General features: G+C 37.7%; 1 protein-coding gene across 10 annotated transcripts in view; it reads left to right on the forward strand.

Annotated features, from left to right (window-relative positions):
- The window catches only part of LOC124305725 (potassium/sodium hyperpolarization-activated cyclic nucleotide-gated channel 2), a 165,824-nt gene that overhangs the window by 85,402 nt on the left and 61,094 nt on the right, over positions 1–19,328 (forward strand). The window lies entirely within an intron of this gene.

Genomic DNA, 19,328 nt, shown 5'->3' on the forward strand with positions numbered 1-19,328 from the left:
TTAGAACCGAAATCAAGATAATTAAGACGCGGTAAATTCGAACGATTAGAAAGAGTAGAAATTGTAGACGAATGTCGTCGGGGATCTCCCCGGGAATGTCGGTAACAGCCGGTTTCATCATTTAAAAAGTTGATGCTGCTGCCCTCTGACGCCGACTGGCTGAACTCCGTCGGTGAATTAGCTCTGCAGTTTATCGAGAGTGTAAAGATTGATAATTTATCCACAGTTCGAGGTATTTACCGACCGGTGAAACGCTTCTTTGTTTATTTCCACGATTCAAATATCGTTTGGAATTTCTTTTCGATCAATAGCCGTTGAGCTTTATTATTTCTACTTGTTTTACGTTATTCAAAACACGGCGAGAGGCTCGCGGAATTCAAAGGCGAAAAATTAGTCGGGAACTACATAATCGATGATCGCCATACGAATACGATGGAAATGAAAATATCTAGGTATGGAGAAAAAGTTGGGGATAAAATCTGGCGTAAGCGGTCAGGGCCGTGATTCGTTATTTTTCGTGTTCCGTTTGCATTCAGCGATGTATTCGCGTTGGCATGCCGAATTTTTTACTACATACTCGGTTACGTGTCTTACGGTGATTTATCATACGATATACGTTATACGCTGCGTAAAAATTGTAACGGTCGGCTGTTTTTGGAATCGTTATAACGATTCGTCCAATTTTTCCCGTAATATCTATCAATGAGCATAAATATTTTTAATTTCTTTTTACTCAGATCTTACTACGAATAATTTTTATCTGTTGTAGTTTTTCTTCCCAAATTATTGTTATTACTATCATTATTATATTTTTGTAACGTATAATGTCATATTCGCAGTGAAACGGAATAAATAAATTAAAACACAATGAAAGGAGCGATCGTTCGAATTTGTTACGGAATAACGAGGATAAGATTGAAAAAGTTTAAGAACGTGATATTTTTTGTAACAAACAATGCTATTAGGTAATCCCTGACAAATCTATGCGATACCAATACATACGTTATTTTACCCTTGTAATTTGTGTAACTGCGTCATTGTAACGTTGTCAAAGTTGGCGCCGGTTTTTATCCCGAGATGAATTGACCCAGTTGTGGCTTTTTCTACTCTGTTGTAGGCCGATAGCTGATTGGAAAAACTGCAAATTTACAATTATAGGAATCACAAACATTAGAGTGATTTTATTCGAGGCTGCTACGCACGACGAATGTCGTTTTTATCATCAATCTTGCCCTTCGCGTATTATTCAATTCAATGTCCATTATATCACGGATTTCTCGATCAATTTATCGTAGTATTTAAAACGAAAGGTCACAGCTTGTTGTAAATTTAAGGATATCGATTCCTCGATCAAGTTTAAACGATATTTCCCCCATTGAAAATTAATGTCTGATAGAAAGTTATTCGAAATTCAGGACTCTGTGAGTATATTAAAATATTTTTCTTTACAATAAAGTATAAATTTTTCGTCCCACTGATTCTTTGTGAATAGGAATAATATTATGCCTTCGGATACGAATGCATTGAGAGTGCGTTTTTTTTTTGTCTCCTTTTGTTTCCTCACGCGTTCAAGATCGTCAAAATGACACGTGATAATTTGAACGAAAAGAATATTGATAAAATAATTGTAAATTTAGAAAATAACTCTCGACCACGGTCAGGGAATTTTTATTTTTATTTATTTTTTTTCATCTCGATTAATTTTAAATCTTTCATGCCTTACATAGAATCCAAAATACATCGATGTAATCGAAATTGAAATAATATGTCGCGTTTAGCATCATTTATAAACACGTAAGACGGTACACGGGTACGTATAATATTGTATAATATATGGGCAGAAGCGAACCTGGAGAACAAACTTGATTAAGAAATAGTTATAAACAAAAGATAACAAAACACCGGTGTACAATATCACGACGAACGGTATGTACAACGTACATTACATACACATATACGTGCGTATAAAAGTGTGCATAATCATGACGATAATTGCTAATGGCTATTAATTACGACGCTTGTTCAGTAGGTACGTACATACGTTGTACATATACATATATATGTATGTACTAAAGCAGACACAATGCCGAGTCTACGTATCGTTCCGCTCTTTACGTCGTTCAATAACTCTTATGCAGATTCAATCATTGTGCCAGCTGTCATCAGCACAGCTGGCTCAAATTTTGCATTCCGACGATTGTTGTACCGATTATATCGATCGTACCTACTTACGTACCCGCTCTGCGAAATACGTATACGTAAGATTGGAAAGAAAAAAGTGTAACCCGAATTTACGTCAACAACGTCACAGTGCCATCCGGGCAACGCAATTGCTCACTTTCGGCCTTTCACTTGTAAAGTTACGGGTAAAAAGAATAGATACGAAAAATAAAAAATGTGCAAAAAATCGTCGATACCTGCTAAAACGCATTAAAATGAGAGAGAGAGAGAGAGAGAGAGAGATAAAGAAAAAAAAAGAAATAAAATAAATAATCTATTTCAGCCGGCTGATTGCTGTAGCCTCAAATTCATTTCGCAACTTGACCAATTTCCGTACACGCGGTATAATTTCACGCTCAAAGTGTTTTGCCGCTTTGCCGACAATTGAATGAGCGAATAAAAATTTGGTACAGATTTGTTACGTTACGTACTATAGATGCGTATCCGTGTTTATCGTTTTGTTAGAAAAAAATGAAAGAGAATCAAAATAACCGATACAATTCAACTATATTCTTCGAATATTTCCTCGGCCAGTATTATCTCATACGTATACACCGATATGAGACACTCTTTAACTCAATGTTATAAGAAAAACAATTCCTTAGCTAATGTAATACACGTGAAACGTGAAAATATTTAAATTAATCATTCGACGGGGTCAATTAGCTTAGATTAAAGAGGACGAGAAAACGCTTGTGTGGGTGGATATAATGTACTTGTATGTACACTTGCTTACATGCTCGCTCGCTTGCGTATGTCGTGCCACACGTATTATGCGTCGTTGAGCAAATTAAGGTACTGGAAACAGAAGCCTTATCGCTCGAATTAACCGATGCTTCTCTCTTCTTGCATGCATATACAACTTACATACATACGTGCATACGCACGAATAAATATATGCCTCCACGTATCATGCACGAATGAGGCACGTCGGTCGCACTTTGCATCTTTGCTCATTCGCTTGCGTGTCACTTGATCATCATCGTCGTCATCTGACTGACTGACTGACTGAGCTTTAAAGCGTCTTTGATTCGTCCTGATTCGTGCTGGGTCGTGTAAAGAAGAGAAAAAAAAAAGAAAAACATAAAAAAAACTTGATAGCTTAACGCCGCGTTATCTTATACGTCGTATGTACGCGTCGCAATTTAAATAATCGTATTTTGTTTTTTTTTTTAATCCCATTGCATGACGCGAAGTCGAATACGCGTGTAAAGTACGTTGCGTAATGTGTCAGTGTTGCAGCAAAAAAAAAAAAAAATATCGTAGAAAAGATTATTAAATAATATCAACCTTTGATTTGTTATCGAAAAACACAATTTGTCCGACGATCCTTTTCCATAAAATGATTTTGGCTTACTCGGTTATATTCGTATTTACAGCTGCTTTCGTCCAACTCCGTGATCATTTTTTGGGGAAGGGAGATTTTTCATCGTTACAAAAGAGAAGAAAAAAAAAACAAAAAAAACAAGAAACGGATGAGATCACCTAATTCCGATCGGATAAATTTCAGTTAACTTGTTATCAAATACCGTTCGTAGGGTGAAATGAGCGAGAGGTAGAGAAAACGAGAGGGAGCGTGGATGATAAAAAATGAGAAAAATTTACGGCTTGTGTACCATATGCAAAGCTGCCGCAACGCGTATTACATATATATATATATATATATATATATATATATATATATATACAGGCATATTAGGTACATATGATGTATGCGTGTGTGTGTGTATTTGTATATTCAGAGAGATATCTGCAGGACCGAAGAAGTTTCTACGGCTATTTTTGATATTGATAAATGTATTTTACGATCGCCTCGACGGCTATGCGTTACATACCATATATATATAAGTATATATAAGTATACAATGCTTGCCACATACAAATCTTTACAACCCATTATCCGCGTCGGTGTGTAAGAAATTTTTATTCTTCGTGGCGAAATTTCAAAAGTCCGACACAGACGAATGTACGAAAAAAATTTTTTACCGATCGAAATATATGCCCCGCATAAATATGGTTAAAAAGTTTTCCCACGATTTGTTTTTATTATATTTTATTTTTTTTTTTTGGTTTTTTCTATGGATCTTGCTCTTCTCTGTTATGAATATTTACGACGTTGCGATACACATCGATGAATCTAAATCATTGCAGTTTGTTTTTTTTTTTTTTTTTAATTCAAATCCTTGTCGTTTAATTCAGTAAATTTTCAGGAGCCGGAACTGTAACAAACAGCAATTGTCCTGAATTAAGTAGCGAAAGCCGTTTGAAATCAGTCTCAACTTTCGTTTATTACAACTGCAGAACGTTTTAATACACTCGCAATTTGCGCTCAAGGTTTTTTGCGAGGAATTTATCCACGCAAGAGTTCGCTTATACGTATAAGGTATGAAGTTAGTCGATTATTACAGTAAATAATTGTTACCGAAATTTCCATTAACCGCGACGAATCGGCGGTTGCGAACTCGTTGGATTTTTTTTTTTTTTTCATCACTTTTTACTCTCCATCGTAGAATTTGCAACGCAAATTTGTAACACGACGCGTTTAAAATTCCCCACAATATTCGCGCGAAACTTTCTACGTACGGCGCATTCATTGGCGCTATTCAAGTTTCGCCGGTGTGCAAAATTCACGTCTGCAATCAGTCGCAATTACATGTAGAGATTGGAATCAAGAGGAGTTTCAATATCTCTCTCTCTCTCTCTCTCTCTTGATCCATTCCTGGGATTCAATCCACGCTAAATGTCTAAATTAGAATTTTTCAAATTCATTTCTTTCTCCTTTTTTTCGTTCACTTTTCCATCTCGATTTTTCTGCCCATTGTATATTGTAGACGTAAAACGATAATTTACTATCAACGCTCCGCAGATTCGCAGAACTGTTGAAACTACGTGTTTATCAGCTGGTAAACTGCACCAAGATTTCTCCCATATCCGGCACAGGATCGAATATTCAATAACTCGAAGCTACGGTTCGAGCTTCAGGTCTAACCTGAGCGAATTTTGCGAGATAGTTTAATCATTGACGCGGGAATATTTGGCCCAGATTCGAATCGCCGGGAAATTTTTGATCTCCGTATCTTGGCCCGGACGACAGAGGGGAGGTAAATAATGAACGGCGGAGAAATTGTCAAGCGAAATATTTTAAACCGAAAGGTGAGAAATGGCGACAAATGGCTCAAACTTTAGCCACAATAAATTTGAATCGGTGCGGAAACTCCGTATTCACAACGCTATTCTCATCCGCGTGCAGACTAAACGTTGGTAATCGGCGAACCAACTGGAAAATATATTTATCTATCTCAACTTTTCCACACTATTTTCCATCGAGGCTGTCGTTGTATAAAGTTTGAAAACTTTTGGCGATCGTAAATTGAAGGATTTTGAATTTAAAAAGAAAAGGAATACGAATCGCAGACGGTTTCTTTTATTTCAAATTTTATTTTCATTGTCGGATTTGGTTGTGCAATTATTTTCTCTCCCTCTCTCTGTCCTGTGAAAATGTGATTCGAATTGTTGGTCGTTGAATTTAAGCTGTTATGTAAATACAACGTCCACGTGAAAAATATGAAGTTTCACTTAATTACGAGTTCGTCAGAGTATGAATAATCTATTTGATAATACAAAATCACAAGATACTAAAATTATAAACAAACGTTTATTGGCAGATATCGATGCTTTGTTTGAGATCGCTTCGAAATTGTTAAAAATCCGATAGATTCATTCGATCTCATTCTACGATGGCTAATTTTATTCACAACACCGTTTTCTACAAATTCACTGAAATGAAAACTTTTTTCTTTATAGCACGTTCGCGTTGCTGGTATTCGATTTTTCAAAAGTGGACCGATACTCGTTGTAATCATTAAATGCCAATATCGACTCGTGTACTGGAAAGAAACCAGTTTCAGCGACTTTGTAAAAAACGATATTTCGAACGAAATAAGCTTTTGCAACGTGAAATTTAACCGATCCTCAACCTACAGACTTCTCGCAATTCGAAACGAATCATCGATATCTAAGCTTTCCTTTACAATTTCAATACACTTAGACTTATGAATTTGTTAAGGAAAAAATCATAACCTACGAATATAAATTTCGCAACAAAATCAACAAAAATGATCGATTTCGATTAAAAACGTCACAGCGGATGTTTTTCCCCGCAAACTAATATCGCGATTAAAAATAATCCCCGAGCGGAATTTCTTTCCGTGCATCATATCTCACGGGATATAGTTTATTGTTAACAACGAAATACCATTCGCGATACCGGAAGCATCTCGGTGTATAAACCGAGCGATTCTTCTTCTCTAATTCGTTCGCCGTGATTGGGTTCTGTAGCCCTGGTGACGTTTAGACGCAGCGCCCGTTCTAACTGGTTTCAAACCCGTTTAAATTTGTTCTGTGAATTACAGAATTCGAGTTTCGGCCTTGTGATATTATTTCAAGCGAATTGACCTCGCTGGCCCTACGTTGGTCCATTGCCTAATCATATTGTTATCGCACAAATCATCTTAATGCCAGCTTATGCATCGTGAGCTGTAAGGTAAGGCTGTATCGGATCGCACGAACACGTGTAACGTCACATCGCGTTCATCGCCACGTGAATCGAGAACTGAAAGTTCGTTCTTAAGTGTGATTTTTCGGCCGAGGTCGAAATTCCGAATTTGAAAAGTTCCGGAAGCGCCTAATTCCGAATTTATTGCTGGCGAAACTCGAAGTAAGGATATGAAACTTTGACGAAACGTCAAAGTTTCGAACGGTCCGAAAACCGGCGCTCAAATTTCCAAAAGTGCAAAGTTCCGAAAGTGCGATAATGAGAGAATTTAACAATCTGAAACATCGAAATTCTGAATGATCCGAGATTTTCAGTTCCGTGAATTTCTGGCTCGGTGAAATTTCAGCACTTTGATCTTTCTTTGCTTCGGATTTTCAATATCTTTACGTTCGGAATCCTGGTCATTCTGATTTTCGGTTTATCTGATATTTTACACCCACTCGTCGAGTGAACCACGCTGTGTGAGTATATTTTAATTTTTCGAATTTACTATCTATCAAAACTTTATTTTTCGAAATTACACTCTATCGGAATTTTACTTTTCGTAACTCGAATATACGTAATATCGCATTTCGGAACTTTGAACCGTCGGTTTTCCGACCATTCGAAACTTTGTCGTTTCTTCAAAATTTCATTTCCTCGCTTCAAGTTTCGCTACAAAATAATTGGGAATTAGGCGCCTTTGGAACTTCAACCCCGCCCCTGATTTGCGAACAAAATTTTATTACTCTCCGGCTCTCGGCTTCCGGCTTATTAAAGACCCTCTACAAATGTACGTCTTATCTTTAAAGTTTTTAGCGTTTGTAGTTGTTCGCATCTATAATTATAATTCATCCGCGCGTTCGATGTGTACTTCGTTCCGCTTCGCTGGTCACGGTGTAAAATTGCTTGTACGACTTGAATATTTATTATACCGCGTAACCTCATGTTACTTATCTTTATTCTTAACCCTCAAATTCAAACCCGCTCGGTTCCTCTTGACTCGCGTTCTCTGTTCCATTACCGAAGCACCGTTTTACGATTAATCATTTCGATATTTTCGTACATTTATTAGACGCGTTTAACTGTATAAAATATACGTATCTAGGTTTTCGGTAAGACTCAGATGAGTCGGTAAAAAATTATCACAAGCCTGAAATTTCTAAGGTACGTTTCGACAATTTTTTCAAATCTTTTGAAAGTAGTCGAGAGAAACTGAAGACTAGAAAGGTTTTATCAAAAGATATCGATCGAATTACAATTACAATCTGACTTGCAGAGAGAAAAATTCAAACACAAGCATCAATCTCAATTCAAAGAAAAAGCATAACTATTGCCAATTTCTTTCTTTTTTTTTTTGCACGAAAGGAAAAAATTAGAACGACATTGTTCGATCGATCCGTTTCAATGCGATTACTGTGATTTTGAAATTCGGCGTTATTTCGGAACCTTGATTCTTTTCGAAATATTTCAACGAATTTCAGTTGCTTGGAGAAAAATTCAATTGTCGCCAGTTTGTGCCAAAGGCGCCAAAAAAAAAAAAAAAAAGAAAAGAAACAAAAAAACAAAATAGTGTAAAATTATTCGATGGCTCTGCTGTTTTCAGTTAATGCGAATTTTTCTGACGGCTGATAAATTCCAGCTAAATTTCGCCCCAACGCGATCTCCGTGCAAGAATTCTTATACTTTCGTATAACCACCCAGGTATAAACCTGCAATGAAATATGGAGGCGAAACGCCGGTAGCTCGGCTTCAAGAGAGATTCGTTTCGATCGCCCAGGGCAGGGAATGCTCTTTCAAATTTACGTATAATGCTAATCCTGCCGTGTTCCTAGAACACCTGTAATATGTATAGCCGAATAGAATAAATAAATCCTACCGCGATTACATTAACCTACGTTACATGCATGTCCACCTTTCCATTCGCGACTTTTATATATGCATATATATATATATATGTATATATATTTCGCGGTCGTCCCGTCGTATTTGCTCAAACCTTTCTAAAACATTCACTGATTTAATTTTCATACCGCAAATCGTGATCGGCGAATATTGCTTTGTGTATTATTTTTTTTATTTTTTTTTTTTTTCTCTACCAGCATCGAATTGCGATTTTCTGTCGTAATTTTGTCGGCATTCGCCAGCCGGAAGGACGATTTTGCAGACACCTTCAATACCACCGGATTCTCTCTATTCAAGCGTAGAAACTCAAGGTCTTCAACCTTGACTCGAGGCAGAATCAACGACCGATTAATTTAATCTGGGTTATAACTTTGCATTCGTCGGAAAGAAGCCGGTGGTAGCTAAACGTGATTCGAATTAATTATTTTGTTGCAAAATGATGTGTTCGAAGCAGATGAATTTTTATTGCAAGTAGACGAATGTTCGCTCGGATTGGTGAATTTTTTTTTTTTTTTATTATTCCGGAAGAAAAAATTTTTAATTGCAACCATTCGAACGTACGAAACATTTTTCTTCAAATCAAACACGATCCTACTCGGTACCGTAACTAAATTTTTAGTTTAGGTAAATAAAATAATAAGTTGTCAAAAGAAAACAGTAATAAATAGTCTATTCACGCTGCGTGGTCTAGAAAAAAATAAATAAATAAAACGCATTCTTATAATTTTTTAATACAAGATTCAGCTTTTTTCCCGTTTCTATTTTGCGCACTTGCAATTTTCGCGGTCAGAACCTTGCACAGAACGCTGACTAAATTCAGGCGTTAATTTAATATACATATACAGCTGTCGCAAGTCACAGCAACGAATTCGACGTTTTATTTCAAGTACAAGTAAAACTTGGCAATAGTTTACCGGTCGACTAGCCACCGATAGAATGTATAGAAAACGAAGAGATAGAGTGCGAAAGAAATGCAGTGCTACGAGGTTACGAGAAAGCGTGACTTTGGCGTGATTGTTTGATTCTACAATTGTTGTAATACATTTGCCAGTTGCGGTGAAAAATTGCTCGCACTTAATCAGGCTGAAAATCGACGAATCTCGTTCTCAATCGTCATTCTATGTTATATATAGGTATGTATGTAAGAAAAAAACTTTACCTTGCGGCGGAAATGATTAAAGGTCATGGAAGATTAGACATTGAAATCAAGATCACGGAAAAATCACGAGCCGATTGTCGGTGAGATCGTTAAAAACGATGCGGTAAATCTTTCGACGTCGGTTTCAAATCACCTTGATTATACAAATAACTGCCGCAAACTTTCACCGAGGATGAATTTAACTATAAATTGGAAAATAAAATAATCTGCAAAGTCTGTGCCGGCGAAAATCAGTGAAAATTACCGTTCCGAAATACTAATTTGTTGTTTGCACCGAACAATCATCAATTATAACCGCCAGCCGGAAGTTCCGATCCCATTAATTACGAATTAACACCTATATTCCTGCAAATATACGCACAACTATGGTATTTATTTATACAACGAAACGCACGTGTTCCTCTGAAAGTTCAAGCTTATTACATTAATACGTGCCTAGATATTTTTGCCAATGCTATTGTTGTTATCATCGTAATTGCTTTTTCTTTCCCCCATTTCAAACGACAAAGAAAATTAGAGTGCCACGTTTCACGTTTTGTTACGCAGTTTGGAATTCTACGCGTACGTCGTATGAATGTGCATATTTGTACGAGTATAAAGTGTAGCAGAAGACGAATGTGTTGCTTGGATCGAGTAATGTGCAATTTGCCTTCCGTGTAAGTGTATTTTCATCACACATCAGCCTCGGGAATGTGTCTTACGTTATTCATCATACCGCAAAATGGGAGACTGGCGAGTGATTTGAAAGTAACAACAAACTGATTTTATTTGTTTCTTTTTTATTTATTTTATTTATTTATTTATTTATTTATTTATTTATTTTTGATTCACTCATTATTTACAATTTTTCGACAACTTCTCATTCTTTCACCGTCTTTATTGTTTTCTATAATTGTACTTTTTCGTTAACTTCAATACGATATTGCCGGAAAAATTGATCCGTTACTATTCTTTCTCATTACGATCACTGTTAATATATTTTCTTGCAACTGTTGCGAAAATTTAATGCTCGTGCATCAATAAATACTTCGTTTTTCGTAATTCCAACAATATTCAAACAGTTTTTTTCAACGATACCTGTTTTACTCAATTTTTCTCAGTGTACACATGTAATATATATATATATATATATATATATATATATATATGTATATTGTATATTGTATATTGTATACATATAATAAACGACCGCATCGCTTTAGATATTGTTAATTTTTACCTTATTTCGTTTCAATTTACATCGCAACAATGAAATTAATCATTAAAACGCAATCCCGAAAATGTCGAGGGAGCATGAATTATGAGAAATATTTCTTTGTACGCGGAAAAAAAATCTCTTTCATCTCTTGGCGGAGAGAATTTCGCTCGCCAATTTTATACTTCTCGATATAACTTCTCCAGACGTTGCTGCGAAATATATATGTATAAGCGCACGCGGATCGGCACAGGATGAACGGGGTGCTCTTATCTCAACTGGACCAACACAGCCGGACTTATCTTCTATCGCATTTGTATCGCTCTCGGGTTTCAACGGACGGATCAAAACGTTTCCATCTGTTGAAAGGCGCCGTTTGTTTTCATCAAATATCGCGAACCGATGCTCCCAAGTTTTTACACAGGGGGGATTTGAAAAGCTTATCGACTTCGAAATCCGGTATTTTTCGGTATGGAAGAGACGAAAACCGAAATAAAGAACGATTTGAGTAACGAGAATTTTGAAAACCTTAATAAGTTTTAAAATTACTTTGTTCAACACTTTATTAAATGACTTTTTTTTTTTCACCGCTCATCACGCAAATGATGAAAAAATCTGTGACCGCAAAGGGCAAGCGTTCGAGTTTCGAATCAGCGAAATTCGGTGTAAAATTGGCGAATAGTAGGTTGAAAAATTACGAAAATAGTTGAGGCAAAAAAATTCTGGAACGACCGATGAATTTTATCGAATTTCTTTAAAAATTCCGTTGTAAAGTCAGCTTTTAGATTTTCGGTGTGTTTGTAAAGACTTTCGTTATTCTCTATTTTATCCCTGAAATCACAAGCAGGAATTTGAAAATCAGGGACCAGCCTGGGGGCCAGTCAAGTATTAACAAACGGTAAAACAGGGATAAGCCATTCGGAAAAACAATTGTTACCAAAGTCAACACGCCGCCTATCTAAGAATAATAAAAAAAAAAAAATACATTAAAAGGAGGCACTAATAATGCTTGAATTGCTCAAGAGTAATAATAATACTTTATCAAATACGATGATTGTTGGATGCATTTAAGAATAAAGACAATATATAATTTATTTAGCACAAAATGAATAATGAATTCACGTTTTACCGAACATGTCAATAATTAATAGTAATTAACGCTTAATAAAGTAGGAATAAATTGATCAGGATGTGAGTATAAACGGCATTTCTGTAATTTCCAGTCAACGAATCGATTTGCCGACAAAAACTTTTCAAAAAGTTGTGGAGAAAAACAAGCAAACGTTACCAATCGTTGTCACTACGAGTGGAATGCAAAAATTTGAAAAAAACAACCGCGTCAGCTATTGCTCGAACATGCAACGATGCAAACTCGTTATTTTTCGCAACTTCAGGGTGATCGTTAATAAATCAATTTTGTAAATCAAATTTCCTCCGTTATTCCAAAGGTTAAAATATATGAATTATCCTTTCAACGCGTCGACGCGTTATTAAAACGAACTCGGAGCTCGGAACGAAACGGCCGAGAGCAACTTGAACACACGAAGGGGACTCTCGAACCGGTCGAATAACCGAAGTCGTGCAGAGGAGAAGAGAAGGCTTCGGGTTTTCGTCGAGCGCGGCGTTCGGCTTCGTCCGTCAGTCGCACGTGTGAACTGGACAAGTGCGGTGCTGTTCATCCGACACCGGGTGAGACGCTCCTCGACGAAGCGAGATTTTCGACCGACGTTCGAAAAAAACACCCTCGAAATCACCGCCCCCCACCCCCATCCCTCCACCGCGACGTTTGGCGAAAAGATTCGAAGCTTGGACCACTTCGAACAACTTCGAACCACCTGCACCCCTGAACTTAAAGAATAAAGTGCGCTTAATCGAGGAGCTTTCGTCGATTCGATTCGACGTCTCCGGGATCTTTGACCAGTCGAATTGACTCGGTCAGATTTTTATCCAAGTGCCGGGAATAAAGGAACGAACACACTCGGAGTTCAGTGTTGGAGTTTGGGATACAGTGAACGAATTCGACTGTCGTTCGTATGTTTGTTTTTTGAAAATGTAGGCTCGACGTCGGATTTTAGGAGAGAATTTTTCGTCGGATTTTAGGAGAGAAAGTTTAGTCGGCTCCAAAACCTCGCTCTGTAATTTTTTTAGGATAATTTTACGCGCGCGGTTTATTGTGCGGGATTTGGAAAGAGTCGGTTGGACGATTTGCGTCGTTCTGAATTTTAAACAAGTTCTCGTAAACTGCGGTGTGCGTTAAGCTTCGAAACTTGAACGTGCCGGGCTTAACTTGTGTGTTGTGTAAGGTTCGGATTTTTTTTTTTGCTTATCATTATACGGAGGTGAAAGATCGAGGAAAGGCTCGCTGAAAAATCATTCGAGTTTGACACACCCCTGGGAACAACAATTTAAGGAAGAATCTCTGCTTTCCGGCTCTCCGTCACCGTTGTCGTTGGTTTTAATTGGAACGCTGAACATTGAAGAACAACCACTCGTTTAGCATCCGCATATTCTCAGATTCAGGTATAAGCTGACGCACATTTTTCACTTATTTTCTTTCTCATTCCCGAAGCAATAATTTTTATTTATCTATCTCGCGTCGGCGAGTTTACACTCGACGCAAATTCTGATAAATATATTTAGCGAAGGAAAGGTGGAAGCGATGCGCGAGTGAAAGGTTGCGGATAATTTAAACTCGAATTCGCTGGCGACATTTTTGTCCCGCATCCGTTCGCTCGGTTTCTCTTTCCTCTTCTTCAAAACTCTATTCGCCACAACGCGTACAACAAATGGGATTCGCTGAGAAATTCACCGTAGAAATTTTATAATCCGTATCGAATCGTCGTTGCGACGGCGATACTCTTATCGGAGATTGTACACGCATACCTTGTGAGTTTAACGATGACATTTAATGACGTGGTTTCATTAGGCTTTGTTTCCACCTTTTCAAACGTCGTCGTAATTATAATCGCGACCGTAACGTCAGAGTCCGTTGGGTCTAAACTTACATCGTTAGAATTCAGAGGCTTATCATGTGGCTTTTCCCAAGTTAATTGGATACCTCGGTCTCTGTTGTCGTTTGGAAAAGAGTGTAAAGTTGAAACTGGGAAACCTAGATCTATAAAAATATGAGGATAAAGTTAGCAACGTTACGGCGAAGATGAACGTTTAGGAAAAATCGATACTTCGCATCTTTAGAAATGTTTGAAATTTCGAAAATCACGATGAGAAAAAAAACATACTCATATATTCCTCAAAAGAAAAATCTTTGAAAGTCGTCGGGAATTCGTACGATAGTGATTTTCTTTCTTTTTTTTTTTCTCTGAAATTTCGTTACGTTAACGTTACTAACTTTTCAGCTAGAAATTTTGAACTCCAATTTTTGCGTCCGGTAACTCGAGTCTTGCATCCTCGAATTTTAACCCTCATTTCCGCAAAAAAAAAAAAAAAAAAATTGTTTAAACATAGCGCTGAATGTTTTCGCGTACGTCATCCTCATTATTTCCTAGCCTCTTGAGTTACGGAAACGATGTCGATCGCAGGTTGTGGAGAGCTCCTAATTGTCTGTCAGCGTTGCAATCTGCCGAGGAAAAGTGTAATATACAATCCCGTGTTATCCCCGTTGTCGATGTGTTTCCAACTTCTCTCGACGTCATTATCAGACAGCGAATCAGGAAATCTGTTCGAGTCTACGAGAGATTCGAACGGATTGTTAGGCGAGATTGGACGAAAGTGGCGATTCCTGGTGCAAATTTTGCACGTTGATTTTTATTCGTTTTATTACAAGATGAGTATTTTTCGAATAATTACAATCACGTCCTATAAATATCTCTTTCAAAATTAACAAGTAAAAAATACTGGTATTGCAAAGAAAAGCTTCGTTTCGAATCCTCTGAAACTGGTGCAATTTTACGTAGAAGACTATTTTGTACGAAAATTAACGATGCTGATTCCCGATCATAATCGGTATTGATTCAATGTCGTAGAATTAAACGTGTAACGATGCCAACGTGATGAAAAAGTGTTTTAATGAATTTATTGAAAACTGTCTGCACAGGTTTGAACAGATTCGAGACGAAGTATCGATATCCAAGTTTTTGATTATGACTCGTCATTAACATCGTTATTGTCCTTTTTCTTTTCTTTATCGGTTAGGCAGTGTTCTTAGCTGACAAATGTAATAATTCGATAAATACCGCGTCGTAATAAAATCATAAAAATAAATAAAGAACCGTAATTGAAAAATTAACTCGCGAAGTGAGGAACGCAGTTTGGTTTAGGCCGGTTAACGATGAACTTTCAAGCAAGGTTCCCGGCTTCCCCTTTTCCTCACGCGTTACACGACACACGCTGCATCGTAATTCGCGGCACATCTATTTCCTCCTCACTTTAACAATGCATGCGTGTCGGATTTTGCAGCGATACGCGATACGTCGTCACGTTTTTTTCAAAGTACGTCGGTAATTCGAACGACTTGCATTGCCGATTGTCGAGTGCAGCCCGTGCCGTTGATCGTTGCAAAAATTTCCGCTCATATCGCATTCTCTCTCTCTCTCTCTCTCTCTTCCATTCATCCAATCACCTATGCTTGTTTCTTATCGCACTAATATTTCTCCCCCCAGCGTGACTTGAGACACTACACTGAGAAAAATTTCACTTGTTACAGTAACTAGAAAAATTCAGTAAAACGAGGTACGCCCAACAATTTTGCGCCATTGTCGATCCTTTTTTGGTAATTGCAACGCAAAATCAGTTTCCGAGGCTTACACTACTTTTTTAGTTAAACAAGGCTTTAACGTCAACGTTACATGAAAATATAGCAACAGCGATCGTAATGAGAAAGAACAGTAACGGCTAGAAAACTAATTTTCATTTTCTACCTAGAACTATACCTTTTCGACTGTGGTAAAAATGAAAATAGTTAAGGACCCAGCGGTAACCGGAAATAAAAATTTCTCTCAGTGCAGGGAGTTTGGGCCATAGTAGCACACGAAGTTCGACGCAGCCTCCGAAACCCTGGCATAAGCATTCTATTTTAAGTAAGATCTGGCATCTTACGATCGGGATCTTCCGTGCTCTTCGAGGCTTCGGAGAGGACGATGTATGAAGGAAAGGGGGGGGGGGGGGGGGAGGAGAAACAAAGAGAAAAAAGAAAGAAAATAAGAATAAAACCGTTGCTGTAAAATAAAAGCGGCAGGGATCGTAAATGGACGAGTAAATCTGGTGAAGTACCGATTGTCAAGGTATTAAATATTACACCGCTGAAAGACGGGATTAGGAACTGTGTTCAGCGTCGGACAAGGTTTTCCAAAATTTACCACTCCGGAATATTGACATTGACATTCGCTCGTATAACCTGATGCAGAATTCACTGGGTTGTTAAATTTGCACGAATTCTCTCGTCGACTTTGTCACCGTATCGTCGAGTCTGCGGTGTGTGGAAGCGAAAATGGCTAACTTTGGATATCTATCTGCATTGTAGACTTTCAAATATCAAACAGAGGTCAAGGCCGCGTGTTCTCTAGACATTCGCTTGGTTGTTTGCCGTTAACGTATGCGAGCTTATCTCGTTTCGGACGACGTTCCTACGATTCTGTTTCACTCGGTTTAAGTACCAGTGCTAAAGTCGAGGAGAACGTAATACGGACGTATATATTATGAAATCTGTCGCGAGTCAGAGACGTTGAAAATTTGCTTGAAAAACTGCGTTTGCGGCACGAGGTGAGAGGAAGACCGCGAGACGTTTGAAGAAATTTATACGAACGAAACGCTGATTTTTCCTCCTTCTTGGAAAATGTATTTTTCTAACACAGGGGAAATGATTATTAACTGTTAACAAGGCGGGGTTATATCATATTTTATGTAATCCGTGCTACGGATTGTTTGCGTTACGCGATTATCTACGGCTTCCCGAATCTCTATTATAACTTCCTCTCGTCGCCTCCGCAGCCTTCTTGAAAATATATTACATCGGAGCAAGACCAACCTCTGTAGACGGAGTCTTTATTTTATCTAGTTTAAAACCGACGTTTTCACCTTCGGAATTGCAGTTCGTCGGTGATCCAACACTTTTCCCATATTCGTCTTATACCGCCGACAATTTGGAATTCGACATCGAATTATACCGGTGATTTTAACACCGAAGATAAAAGGAAAAAATTCGAGAGAATTCGACAATCTTTTCTTTCTCGGGTAAATAATTGCAGAAATAATAAATAAATAAATAAATAAATAATCGAAAAAGAAACAACGACCCGCCAGACGTATATGTGAATTGATAAACTTTTCAAGCCGTGAGTTTAACGCGAATTCATAAGAGATGATGCTTTTAGTCAGTGGAATAACAGCTTCTGCTTATCACCTTCCGTTTTTATAATGTACATAATTAAAAAAAAAAAAAAACGGATGGTCGCGTTAATCGTCACCGGCTCGATATTTTCGTCGCGCGTTGCTTTTTTTTCCCCCACCATTTCTAAGTCAAAATAGAACGAAGAAACAAACGATCTTGTGCGATGTTAACAAACAGGCCGACAAACGTTTCTACGATTTACGATGCAAATATCTATCGGTCCGGTTGTTATAATCACCTTGAGGAATTTGCGATTTATTATCCTCAGTCTGGCGAAAATTCTACCCATTGATCATATCGCGTTTTTGCAAAATGGACTTTTATAGCGATGCGAAATTCTTTCGCGATTTTTTTCTTCCCGGTGTAAACGCACGTTCGGTATCAGATATTTCAGATAATCGAACGACAGAATTTACGTAAAAAATAAATTTTCCCCATGTTTCAGTCACCGCGGGGAAAAATGATCGAGCTTATTGATCGGTCGGTTATTTATAAATATAATTTGTAATTAATAAATCGATATCTCGAAGCTTTGAGAGAGCTCGGCCCTCGGAGAAAAATCGTGACTATGTCCTCGGGTGTTAAAAATTGCAGACGAAAGGTCTTTCGTCACGCTGCTAACGGTTCTATACTTGTATATTTAGGAAGCCCCGAGGCGAGTAGAGCGAAGGTCCTTCGCCCACCGCGTACTTAGATCCTTGAAATTATTGTCGAGGATCGTCGAAGCCTCGTCGTTGAGATCGAAAGATCGGCGAGTACCCGAGCGACCGATTGATAGTCCACGAATTCATTATTCCGGCGAAGAAAAAAAAAAAAAAAAAAAAGAAAAAAAACGGACGCGCGCGAAAAATAAAGAATGAAAAAAAAAAAACGCTCTTAATAATTTTTTACTCAACGAGCGAATCTTACTTTGCTGATCTGAAGCGTCTCTTCACCTCGAATCGCGGGCTTGTATACTTATTCTTAATTCTTGTACATTTCCAACTCCATCGATCCTCGAAAGCTTTAATCAATCTTTCTATTTCGCTCAGTTTCAAAGTCGTCGCAAAATTTGGCGTATAATTTCAGTCGTCCGCAAAAGAACTTCGCTAATTTTAATCCGTGTACAATTGAAACGGAAAAAAAGCTCAGTATGCAATTCGAACGATTCGTCGGGCCGCATAGTTTCACTTTATCAACGGATCTTTGTCGCGGAAAACTATCCGCTCGGTGTGTTCAGCTTTATCTTTTATTTTTATTTATTTTTTCTATCTTTATCATCCGATTTTTTCGGCTGTCGGTAGAAAAAACTCGTCCGTTCGGGAAATATGTCAAATGTTCGAAATTCATTCTGGACCGTTCAGTTTTATTTTAAATTTTTCCGGTAACCGGAATTAAAAATTTCAACGATGTGATTTCAACCGTTATTACAGCGTTGCCCATTTCACTAGAATTTTCTAGCAAATATTACAATAAATGAAATTCTTCGCCATTGATGATACTCCGCTTTTTCAGCCCATACTTTCTTTGCGTCAGTTTCCTGCTCGTTTTTCAAGGCTAACACGCCGTGCATCGCTATCTCCGATCGATTAGCGAGAATATCGTTCGTTCCGCGTTTTTAACTGAAAAACAAAAGTTGCCAATTTCTCCGCTTCTCTCTTCCTTACTAAAATAAGGAAAAAGAAAAAAGAATCGAGAAAATAAAACTGCAAGATTCGAAAAAGTCGATGACAAATTGACCTTTGAAATTGACTATTTCACTTTCGAAGCTTAATAATCGCGCGTTGATATACCTAACGCATCGATCAAGAATGAATCATCTTTGCTCCGGTATAATTGCGTAATCTTCAACCACGTCGAGTTGTTTAATTCAACTAACTTTCGACCGCAGATATTGAGGTCAGAATTTCAATCAACGTGCCGCGAACCTGCGACAAGGATTTTAATAATAACGCCTTGACGTCCGAGCGAATCGCGATAATCGCACGTT

The sequence above is a fragment of the Neodiprion virginianus genome, chromosome 1 (genome assembly GCF_021901495.1).
Source record: "Neodiprion virginianus isolate iyNeoVirg1 chromosome 1, iyNeoVirg1.1, whole genome shotgun sequence".
Taxonomy (NCBI): Eukaryota; Metazoa; Arthropoda; class Insecta; order Hymenoptera; family Diprionidae; genus Neodiprion; species Neodiprion virginianus.